Source organism: Bombus fervidus, chromosome 13, assembly GCF_041682495.2.
Source record: "Bombus fervidus isolate BK054 chromosome 13, iyBomFerv1, whole genome shotgun sequence".
NCBI lineage: Eukaryota > Metazoa > Arthropoda > Insecta > Hymenoptera > Apidae > Bombus > Bombus fervidus.
The window spans coordinates 7,368,951-7,381,903 of NC_091529.1; positions in this window are offsets into that span (position 1 = coordinate 7,368,951).

Sequence of the window (12,953 nt, forward strand, 5' to 3'; positions counted from 1 at the left end):
AGATTCGCGTGTAATGATATGCGGCCATTAACTTACTCGCGTATATATTTTCTCTCTGCAGATCGTGCGTCAATTCATTAGCACCGTTTCGAGACGGTACGAAAATTTCTCTGATAAGCCACAGGCACACGTCCACTGGCTAGATCACGTACGGTGGCTCGTTAAATTGCTTTCATGGTTAACGGAGCAGGAAGTGGCCGGTTTGCATTGTTTCGATGTCTATAGTTGTTGCACGAATAACAAATGAATAGAAAGTCTTTCGTGCCAGAGCGACGAATAAATCTCAGGCTCGTCCGTTCCGTTTTTTCTCCCAATTGGATAATTGAATTTCCACTTTGTTTCGAAAAAATTCATTTAACCGAAGAATTCTTACTACTCTTCTTTTCTCATTGGAAGAATTACAGTTTAACTAGCTTTTTTTAATCCTTTTCGCGATTTAAACAATTCTTTGTATCATCGTGAGCGGTATTACTTCGTGATTTCTTGAGTTAATCAAACAGATTGCAGAGAATCGTGTTAGACCGTAGTAATCGTAATCATCGCGATTCTAAGAAATCGCCAAGTTCTAAGAAACCACCACAGCGACAGCAGTCGCGTTCACCGCACAAGCCAGATCCACTTACCCCCGATTTCTAATGCGTCTCGGTTAGCCCGCGGTTTTCCTCGTTTCTCGGTGGAATTTCGCAAGCTTCGACCGGCTTGTTACGTAAGATATACCGCTGAACTAAAGTATCGAAGTATGAGCGAAAACTCAGCTCTGCCTCGCGAAACAAATTAGAAAGATATTGGTCAGAATGGAACTTGTATTCCCACAAACATATATTGAAGTTCTCTATCTCTATTTTTTTCTAGTTTAGAATCAAAGAAAATTCCAGTCATTCTCGAAGCATCGTTTCTGTGTTTTCCATTTGTCACGGGTCCTTTATACGGACAGAAAGAAGAAAATTGAAGAAATTAAACATTCCGTGGCGAAAAATACTTTAGATTCTTCATCGCGGAACTAAAAGACATTCTTCTTCTGTTAGACTTAAACAAAACTCTCCAATTCTCGTCCACGTGCCATTTTGGCATCTCTCATCCTTCATAAATACTTTAAACTCGTAAACTCATAAACTAACCAAAAAAAGAACGAAGAAAATACGCTAAAGAATATCATAGAACTCAAAGCTTGCGTGTTGTTCATTCTAGAATCAAAAAAAGATTCTCTGTCATAGAAGTAAAATCTTCCATGTCTCTTAGAGTCGAAGCGTTGATTAATACCATCTACCTGTTTTTATCCTCCATTTCCTGAAATCGATGTCGATTTAAAGAGAGAAAGAGGGATAAGATAAAAAGAGTCGCAGCCGTTCGCGAACTTTCCTTGTTAGATGATGGAGGCCAGAAATCGCGCACAACGTCGTCGGATTCGCAGGCCAAACCGTTATAGCGGAGACGTGGGGAACGGTATCGTGGAGTAGGTCCGGTTGCCGTGATTGGGTAATGAAATTCGCGCGTCTAGTGGAATTCAGAAATTTGATTACCGTTGCCAGCGACCACGCTGACGCATTCTGAACGGAGTTGACACCTTGGCCTTGAGAAACGAGCGAGGACAACCGTGGTTTGGATGGAATGCGAAGAAAGAAACGAAACCTTGATTCCAAGGGAGCTTGAGGGAAAAGTGACGAGTCAACTGCACAGAAATGCTGGCAAAAGGAAACCGCTTCTTGGTTGATTTTACTTGAAAACGCAAAGAGAAAGTTCTTTGTTTTTGGAAGATGATATTTGTCCTATCTTGAGACGCAAATAAAACAGCATCTTCACAGAGACTTGAAGAAAATGAAACTTGAATTTTAGAACACGAATATTCGCAAGTTTTTACGGCGTACGAAATTTTTTCGTCATTTGTTAAACCATGTACGAAACTATTAGCTAAAGATGAAATATGCAACGTCACGTGACAAGAATAATTTTAAATGTAACTTTGCCATTGACAAAGCTTTAACAATGTGTATAACTATTAATCAAAGATAAAGAACGCAATATTGTATCGGAAAAATAAAAATCTGAAGAACATCGTGAATTCTATAAAGCTTCCTGTCGAGGATAATGTTACACGATACTAACATATATTTTTATTATATTATACTTTGTTATATCTTTACTTATCTTTCTAATGTTAAAGAGGCTCCAGTTACACTTACTTGGAAAAGTTTTTAACAAAAGCTACAAGTAGGACAAATGTCGAATTCCTCGAAGATAGACTTCTAAAGAAATCTTGATTAAATATCGTTTCTCACAGTTGGATACTTTGACGTTTAAAGTTGCAACACGTACGGTTCGTCGCAGGCCGTGAGAGAAACAGATTTACGGATTAAAAGAAGTAACCCGACGATGATTGTGTGTGTTCCATGGACACGTACATGGAATAAAGTGGATCCCCTTCTCCCATAAAGAGACCTGGAACTACGAACCTGCTCGCTTCTCTCGATGGCAGTGACCTGTTATAGGTCTCTCTCACGGGGCCTCATGCTTTATGCTCACGTGCGATCCCTCGCTTAAATGCCAGGCCTTTTGTGCGGCTAGGAAATTTGTCCGTCGATGTTATTGTTCGCCATTACGCAAACCTAAACCGCGAGAAAATTCGTAAGGCAACCGGGCGACTCCAATGGATTCCACTCGATCGAATCACTCGCATTTTTAACTTACGCTTTTAAAACATTTTCATCGTGGGTTGATCAATGATGGATAAACGTTTGCTTTGTCGTTTGAACAGCTTGACTCAGGTACTTTTACAATTAGGAAATTCAAATTTGTGATATTTAGACCGTAGATTTTTATGCAATTATAGGATATTTGATAGTGCAAAGACACAGTATGCAAGAATATATAAAACATCGGAAATATAGTACTCTTTATAACATTTAACATGCAAAGCAAATCTCTGTCCAGATTTTATTCTTTTAATTGTATCCATGAAAATATTCGCATAAAAATTCACAGTAACTATTTAATAATTTTCCATTTCACATCAATTTCTCACAAAATTTATTTCCCCGGTTTTCGTCAATCTTCTATGTAATCGACAATTCGTTTCTGAGAAGCTACGAATTCTCGTTATACAGAACAGTCTTCCAGACTAAAGGATACCTGTCCCGGCTTCTTTCTTTTGGGCCATTTTGCCGGACCGTTTCCCATTAAGATCACGAGATCAACCCTTCAGAATGTGTTCCTGCGAATTCACCTTGAAACCTCACTTTCCTAAAATTTCTGCAGCGTAACGAAATTAGGAACGAATAGAGAAAGGTTGGCCATCCTGGGATTCGGAGCAAAATCGTGAAACGAGCACGGTTCGGTGCACAAGCATCGATGAGGTCGTAGAAAGAATTCGAGTGGTATTCCGTGAGGCACCGATGGGTGCACGTCACTCGACGCTGTTTTCGCATGAGTTTCATGTTCGTAGCTTCTGCCATCAATAGTCATGTCGATGTATTGCAAGCTATGACCCGATGACTATCTAAAGGCATACGGCTACGTGACGGAAAAGCGGATATTCCGTGCCGGAAGTTCCCGTTGCTCCCGATGCGCGTACCTGAAAGAATTTTTCTAGTTTCTCCTGCGGTATTCGCGCTGATTATGAATATAATCCTCCTTTCTTGGTGTTTGTCAGACAACCGAGAGGCAATTAAAACGTGGTTACTAATTAAGGAAGAAAGTCGAAGGGAAATTTATTACTTCTCATGGATCTTCTTTCAATCCTAGTCGATATGATTTATTTATCATTTTATTTTTTAATTGAAATTTTACAGGTTTGCTATAGTACAGTCTGGAAGATTTTTATGATATTTCTGATGAAATGTATGCTAGAGCAATGAGAGGCAATCGAAGCGTGGTTACTAATTAACGTGGAATAAAATCGAAGGGAAATTTATTACTTCTCATAGATCTTTCAATCCTAGTCGATATGACGTATTTATCATTTTATTTTTTAATTGAAATTTTACAGGTTTGCTATAGTACAGTCTGAAAGATTTTTATGATATTTGTGATGAAATGTATACTAGAGCAATGAGAGGCAATCGAAGCGTGGTTACTAATTAACGTGGAATAAAATCGAAGGGAAATTTATTACTTCTAATGAATCTTCTTTGAATAGTAATCGAGATGGAGTATTTGTAATTTTCTTTTTTAATGGAAATTTTATAGATTTGCGATAGTATAGTTTGGAAGATTTTAATAACCTTTCATGTAAAATATATGGACAAGAGTTTGTACTTGTTTGTTAGACCACTAGGAGGCAATTAAAGGCAATTAAAATAAAGTCAGAACTACAGAAAGAAAGATTATTTTCGTATGTACGAATGGACTCTATAAGAACATGTAATATTATTCAAATCGATTCAGAAAGCTAGGTATCGTGAAAACGAGGAATAATTTCTAGATTGCGTGCAGCAAAATGATGTTTACAACATGTGTTTCTCAAATATTGGAAATTTTACTTTATCAAACATTTCGAATGCATTTCTCGGAGCATTCGTGAGAGCATTCTTGAAAGACTATCAAGAATGTTTGGAACAAGTATCTTCGTGCATATTAAATGAAGTGTTAATTAACAGAAGGAATGTTCAGTGGAACGACACCCGTTAGATTGGCAGGGCAACGACGTCTTAAGTCGGCCGCATTAGTAAAAGTGAACCGCTATGGAGCAACACACCTCATCTCTCCTTCCGTTATTCTAACTGGCTGGAGATTTCAACGCGCGCATATACACAGCGCGAACTATATCGGCACGGTGCAGTCAATAGATTGGTTGAGCCTTATGGTTGAATGAGATTACCACAAGGATCGTATTAAAAAGGGGATACTCTTAATATAAAAATGTAAGAATTCATTTTTATAGTTCATTAAGCCGTTTCTTTATGATATTAGCTCTATTCAAATTGTATTCTTATTTTAATTTTAAATTTTAGTTCATAACATCGAAATTCATCAGAAGCAAAAATTGATCATTTTCATATTACTGTATGAATGATTATGTATTTATGAGACATTTAAAAATACAATCGTATAAGTATAGTACTCGTATGATGTTCACCGAATGAAAGAAATTTTGGTAGGTTCCATTTAATTTTCTATAGTTACGTTCATAGAAAATATACATTTGCATAAATACTCACCATCTATTTGTATATGTTTCGAAAGTAAACAGCTCAGTTTAATAAGCAAAACCGTAAAACAAATCGTAGGAATAATTATCAAACGGTAATTGTCCAATTCTCCGACCACCGGACTAGTAATTTAATTATAGAAAAGCGTCCAAGCTGAACTCCTCGACTTTTACAATTTTGTATTCGTCTAGCTTCGATACTTGTTTTATGATAAAGGAGAAAGTTTCGTAATAATCGAACTGCAGATATTTTCTCAAGACGCAAAAACATTCCGAAGTAATCGCGCTTATTAGCAGAACCGATTTCGCGTTTCTCAGCCGCGCTTTCGACGGATCGAACGTTAATCAAATCGTCTTAATTAACACTCTACTCGTTTGGCCAGTGACCAAGTTGCCACGTAACCGGAAGAGCGATCATTACGTCAATGCAACCCCTATTTTTACGTTCGACGAACTTTCTCGCGTTCCTTCGACTCTCAAACGATGCTCAGACTGAAAAACAGCTTTCTTAGTGTTGGAAAATGATGACGCGAGATGGAAAGTATGAGGCGTTTGAAGTGTTAAAGAGAGATTCTTACGTGCGTCTCATAGCCTACGGCTTATTTGCGTAAAACTTTCGAAGCTTCCTCGGCACGAGGTGTAGTAGAAAGCAGTCAAGATCGTCGACGTGCCTCGCAGACGATTGATCTACGACTCAAGGATCTACATGGTACGCGGCAAGGTTGAACTTCGCGGAAATCGTGTACAGAGCGCTCAGATAGAAACGTAAGAGGGAACTATTTAGTCGATGAGATAGTTTGATTACGAAACAGAACGGTAGAAACTTTGAAAGAACTGTGTATTTTGGGCAAAAATAGTTGATATTTTTATATTGAAATAAATGTTCTATAAACAAAATATTCGGAATATATAATATAATAAATATTATTATGAATAATCGATGATATAAATGAAATGTTGGAAAGTTATTTGAGTAAGTGAAAGTATTGAAATATTTAAATTTTTTAAGAATAATGTGATTTAAATGTTCCTGGTAAATAAAATATTCCAGGATTAGATGAATGTAAATTTCAATTATTTAAGAGTAACTTGGTGTCTAATCGATGATATAAATGAAATGTTGGGAGGTTATTTGAGTCAGTGAAAGTATTGAAATATTGAAATTTTTTAAGAATAATGTGATTTAAATGTTCCTGGTAAATAAAATATTCCAGGATTAGATAAATGTAAATTTCAATTATTTAAGAGCAACTTGGTGTCCATGTGAATAAAATATTCAAATTAATCGACATGAATTTAATTTGGTTTCTATCAGATTTAAATTACATTAGAATTTAATTAAATCTGCCTTAGGTATATGTCTATAATATAGTATTATAAATTTGAATATAATATTCTCGTATATCAAATATCGGAAGATTATAAAATTAGTCGAAGAAGAATTTAAATTCTTTTAAAATAACTTCGTTTTAAAACAATTTACTCTCCGAGATGAAAGCAACTTTTCGTCCATGTCGATGGAAAACGAAACATTCAAATAACGATTCCACAGACGAATATAAATATTTCTTTTTCGCAAAGAATTTAAAAATACACGCGAAGCGCTCGGGTCGCAGACGAGAAAGGATACTTTCTTTCCTTTTTATCGGGGTACCGTGACTCGAGTCGCTAACGGTGAGGTTATTGCATTTCCACCGGACAGGATTCTCTGCATATCTCTTGGCTTTTCTTCATACCGCAATCGAAACACACTGGATCATCCCATGTCATTAGTTCGCTCTTCTAATTTCTCGCTCGAAATTATACCTCTTTTAATGATTAATATTAACTGTACCACTTTTTCACGTTTCTCTCTTGAAAAACATTAATTCCTTACCTGTCAAAGACGTTGATAAATCGTGTAAAAAGGGAATCATCAACTGCGATCGTTCCCACAGAGAGCAATTAAATTAAGAAAAAAATCGCCGGTCTTTTTGAGGATGTTTTTAGCAAATTCGAAACGGTATACCGTTTTATACCGGAAACTTGAGGCTGTGTCATGCATCGACGCTTAGAATATGTTGACCGATATTACTCTTAGTCATGGGAAGGCTTTTTGTCGCAGGCTCAAGCCGATCAGAACGGTGATTCGAAAAAGATGTCAGCGTTCCTTCGAAAGATTGCAATATCATTTGTGCATCGTAATTTTTCTTTTTATTCGTATTACAGTTACGCCGGCCATAAGTATTTGGCAATATAATGCAGTTCTATCAAATGGATGGTATTTTCGTTACTAATGGATTGATGAACTGTTTGCAAACGTGCAATGAAAAACATAATGTTACAAAGTATGGAGGAAGAAGGAAACGACATCGTAACAATTGAGGATCATTAGAGGCTAATTAATGATTTTTGTAGTAATATGTGCTACGTTTAAGTATACAGAAAAGATATAGTCACCGAATTGAGATTCTTCCTCGAAATGGGTATAAAAAAATATACAGAATACATATAATGTGTAATTTATCGGCTGAAAAAAATTTGTGTAGGTTTCACTAAACTTTCACAAAAATTGTATTATTCAAAAATTGTTCAATTGCTAAAATAGTAATTTAATTATAATAATTTATAGTAATATAATTATTTGGACACGCAATAGAATTGGATGAAAATGTTGGTATTTCTATTACAATTGGATTGACGAGCTGTTTGCAAATGTACAATGAAAATTACAATGTTGTGAGGTGAAGTATGGAGGAAAAAGGAAACGAGCAAGTGTCCCAACATCGTTAACCCGGAAAAAGAGAAAGAAGATTGCCAAGTATCTTAAAAGCTTTCCCCGGCTACCTCGAGACCGGTATTGCTCTTTTACCGGAAATATAAGTGGGATTTCTTTGTAGCTTCGAACTCTCTGGTAAAAGTTTGTCACGGTTCTGGTATTACTCGTTACTCGACTACCATTATTCGTAATTATTCAGGCGCAAACCCAAAGACGTTTAAGGAATTTGTTAATAAATATCGCACAGTGAAGTATCCTAGAATGGGCAATTTTTATCAATAAAATCAGGATGTTATAATGTTATAACGAAAGCAGTTACGCTATAACGATCGTCATTTATCCTCTTCATACGAATGTTAGATTATTTATTCTTCCTTTTAGGGAAAGTTCATTCGCGATTGAACAAATAACGGCATATGACATTTAAATAGATCATTATTATTATTTTTATGTTATTTTTATTCAGCGATGACTTGGAGTTTCTCTAAATAGAAAATTTTAATATTTTAATTAAGCTGTCGACTCTAGTGTATAATTAACTATACTATACGTACACGGTTTCAATTAAAATAATGTAAGGAAAAGGCATAGGTTTGAATAACAGCCATAAAATAATTGCCCGTTATTCGTATCAAATAAAAATCAATTTTACATATTTTCAACAATTGGAAAAATAGGAAATTGAAACTCAACAAAATACCAAATCTCGCTACGAAAAATTAGGCTAACGTATCCCATTGTGTAAATTTCGGTAGAAAAGATATTTTTCATTGTGAATATGAGTGACTTGAACAAAATATGATTTATATGACAGGAATGTACAACGAAACGTTTCATTTCCGTGTTGTCATAGTTGGAAATGGCGAGAACGAAAAGTAAAGGAGGAGAAGCGAAGAGAATTCCTGTACAAGGAGGTGATTGCTCGAGGTGTATGCAGCCTCTGGATTCCTCGTAATTAACGTGACAACGACCCACTGACCCACTCGATCGACGATTTCAGGAACCTTCGAAACGTCAGGGTGCAACCCATTCTGCTCTGAAATAAAATCGCTCGACAGGAATATTTTTCACATACCAACGATATCCTCACCCATGAACTGAACTAAGCTATCTCTCCTATAAATATAGCATCGTAAAATCGTACAATTTCTAAGATAGTCTAATCTTTCTCCAGTTCCAAGTAATAACGTAACCGATTTATATAGATATTAAATTTATTATTTAGCAAAGTTTCTGACAACGATTAGAAAGCTCGCCTTTCTTAACGTTCTTCTCATTTTCTGCGAAGAAAATAAAATTACTAGCACCATGGAACAGTTCTCTCGGCGTCGATAAAAAGCAAACACGGCACAGAAAAAGACACGGTTCGAGTTTAGATAAGATCGCAAGGAAAATCATAAAACGAGGATACAGCGAGTCGAACGATTTACGTCGATTTCAACGATCGTCCTTCGAAGGATCTCGCGTGGTTCCATCTTCTGAAATAAATAAGAAGACGAGTCGGCCCTGGACCCATTTGCATACTAATGTTCCATTCTCGGCTGGTCCAGTGTGCTCGCGTGTTTTCGGCATTCTGCCTTTTTTATCCACTTCGAACGAGACCGTAAAGATCGGAAGATACGCCTGGTATTCGTGATATCTTCGCGGGATTTTATTTTCTAATTATAGGAGTTAGTGGATTCTGTCGAAACTATTTTGAAATTTCTTCAAATTGATGCTTGATTCCCAAGTTGTCTTGACAGTTCGCTCAAAATGTTAAGTTTTGTATTCTAATTATTATTCTAATATATTTTTGAACGTTCTTCCTGTCAGAAAATTTTGTTACGATGGTTTAAACAAACTACTAGATTTATTTAGAAATAGACGTGAAAGTTGTCTCTATTGGAAATTCGTCTACCTGACACTCGTGCAAAATATAACTAAAGTGCTGTTTTATACAACAATTTATTCGGTAATGGGTATATGTATATCTGAATGATTACTATAGAACGATATCTCCAATGATAGGTTTTGCATTGTCTTTTTTATCATTTATATTTCGACAGTTAAAACATGCCTGTGATTTTGTGAAATTTTTCTCACATAAAATCTGGCGACTTTTCGTCTATTATAATTTTAAATAATAACGAAAAATATTTCCTGTGCTACTGACGAGTTGTACAAATAATTAACGTTCAACGCGTGCTTCTTTACAAGACAGTTTATTTAGTAACGTAACACCGTCTTTTTAAAATCTATTCTTAATTTTAATTTTAATTAACATTTACGATTTATTTTCCAAAGGTTAAAATACGCTTGTGAAAGAACTGTTCGGTCATTTTATTCCATCATAATTCCCACTAATAAAAGTGAAAAATATTTCTTTTACTACCGTGGAATTAAACGATCGAGTGAAAAAAATATACGAAGCTATTAAGAATCCTGTTTGCAGCGTCATACGCAGACTATGAGTAATTCCGGTTGGAATTTCCGGCGTGGAAGAGCCGTTCCCCCACAATTTCTACGTCTTCCCTTTGGATTAAGAGCGGACGACGTTTTCCATGTAATTAGTCGCGAGTACAGGAAGCGGCGAGGAATCGTAGAACGCGAGCGTGTCACGTGAAACCAGAAAACATGGAATCAGGGTCGCGTGACCGAAGACCCTGACAGTGGCCAACTCGCGAGATTTTGTCTTGTGAAACCACTTGAAAATGAATAATTATATAAAATACAGGAAATGTGACTTAACATGTTTCCCACCTGTGGTTTTCAATCACGGGGCATCCTGTAAAATGAACAGATAGATAGAAAAAGAATAAGAAATAAGAAATTGTAACTTTGATTCGATTTAGAATTTATTAGAAATAAAAGCAAGGTCTATAAATCTTCCTCATTAGCGCGTGTAATTAATGTTTCTTATCGCGGGTTATTGGAGTGTGAAATTTTGAGATTACGAAGTGTAGATGTTAATTTTAGATGGAGGGAAAAAGTTGATAATGCAACGTGTACCTAATGCGATTTATAGCGATTAAATTAATTAAAGAATTCGTGCGAGATAGAAGTTATTCGACTGTGATAAGCGGAGAGTATCTAAAGATTATACACATCTATGCAAAATGATAATTAATTCTTAGTATATGTATAATCACTCACCAACATTTACATGCTGTTTCTTCTTTGGAACTAATAGGGGATAGTTTGAAACATATGTTGTTTAATATCTGACAGCCGTCCGCTTTACGTAATTAAAAATGTTATCTCTAAGAGGTAAGAATCGTTAGATCTCATAAATAGTATAAAAAATTTGTATATCGCGGAATGACAGAATCGTTTGCAATTTCTACCAACTAACGGGAGTTGAGGAAGTTACAAGAAATTTATTGCAAACATACACCGAGCAAAAAATTAATATACACTAGGAATAGTAGTATTAAACGTGCAATTAATTTATTATATACACGATAAAGTATCGTGGCTTATTAATATAGAGAATAATTGATTGTTCGAATACTTTGATTTTCTTTGTTTCCAACTTCTAATATAAATTTTCAAATCCTTTTCAAATTTTATCCATATGATCATGATAGTCTTCCTACAGCTTACTGCTAACAAGATTTCAAAATATTTCCTATAATATGTACATAAAAAGTTTCTACAAGTGTTTGAATATTTATATGAATCAATGGTCGTACTGTCTACGATAGCTAATGGTCTTCCTCTCGAATGAAATACAAATACGTCGCAGATAAAATGACAGATGAGAGAAAACTAATTAAGTGGCAAGCATCGAACATTTTGACACCTGTATGTAAGATCACGTATGCCGACATGTCCTTTATAGGTCAGAGACTGCAGGATCACAGTGAACGAGGTGAACGCTTACAATTCTCTTTTGACAGAGGCCGATTCCAGGTCTCCAGGTCGAGTCGTCTGGATGTCCGCTTCGCTTCGCGGCTCGTCGCGTGGCCACGAAGGCGAAATCGCGAATATTTATTGCGCAACTGCACGAATCGAAGCATTCGCCGTTAATGCTTTGAAAAGGGAACGCGTCTGTGAAAATCGAATCATTGCCATTTAATGGTAAACTAGCGTTGCAATTCCTTTCGTTATCTAATCCACTCTTTATTCCGAGGAATTTCTGATTTATTGCGTACACTCTTCTTTAGCACTTGAATTTGTGGTTGGTTTAACAAAATTTACAACGCAATTCCATCGAACACTCGATTTTTTTAAACAAAGAAAGAACATCAGTTTTGGGGAATTTGAGGAGGATAATTCGATGGATAATTACAATTTTGCTCCTTGTCTCTTTTGTTCCTCTTCTGGAAAAATTGACATAGTATTTTGAGAAAATTTGGAAAAAGTTCTCGTTGAAAAACGTATCTGTGATTTAATCATGAAAAGGACGTTTGTCACTAGAAATATATTGTACCGTAGTTTAAAGGAGAGTTGAATTTCAAAGTTCAGACGTCGATGCTTAAATCTTGCCGCGAGATATATCGCTGCGACGCGAAACTGCTTCGCTAAATATTTATGAACGGGGTATTCATGAATTCGATCGTAACGTGTATCGTTTTCACGAGTAATCCGTGTTAACCCTTTCCCTGCGATTTCGTCCGTAAATCAGGGTGTCGAAAATTCTGTGTCGACACACAGACTCTGTTAATTTTCATGAAATCTGCCTTTGCAACACAAAACGTGTACTTTCTTCCACGTTCTAAACTGCAAGATTTAACCATTCCTTATTAATATTATAGAATTATCAATGTTAAGAAAATTCTAATTCTTAAGTTTCCAGATATATGTCAGATTTATAAAAATGCCTTTTACCGAATTTTGTCTGATTTGTTGAAAAAATGCATAAACATGAACGCACCTGTTGTATCACAAAATGTGATATTTGATACACGTTGAATGCTTTTCATTGCTTTAGTTGTGTGCTTGTGTTCTTTTAAAAAAAAAAACTCGTTGCTTCATTAGTATAACATATATAGAATATAAAAATATTAAATAAATTGAAATTTGTTAGATTTTGCAGAATATTGGTGTCTTAATACCTGCATTTAGTAATGC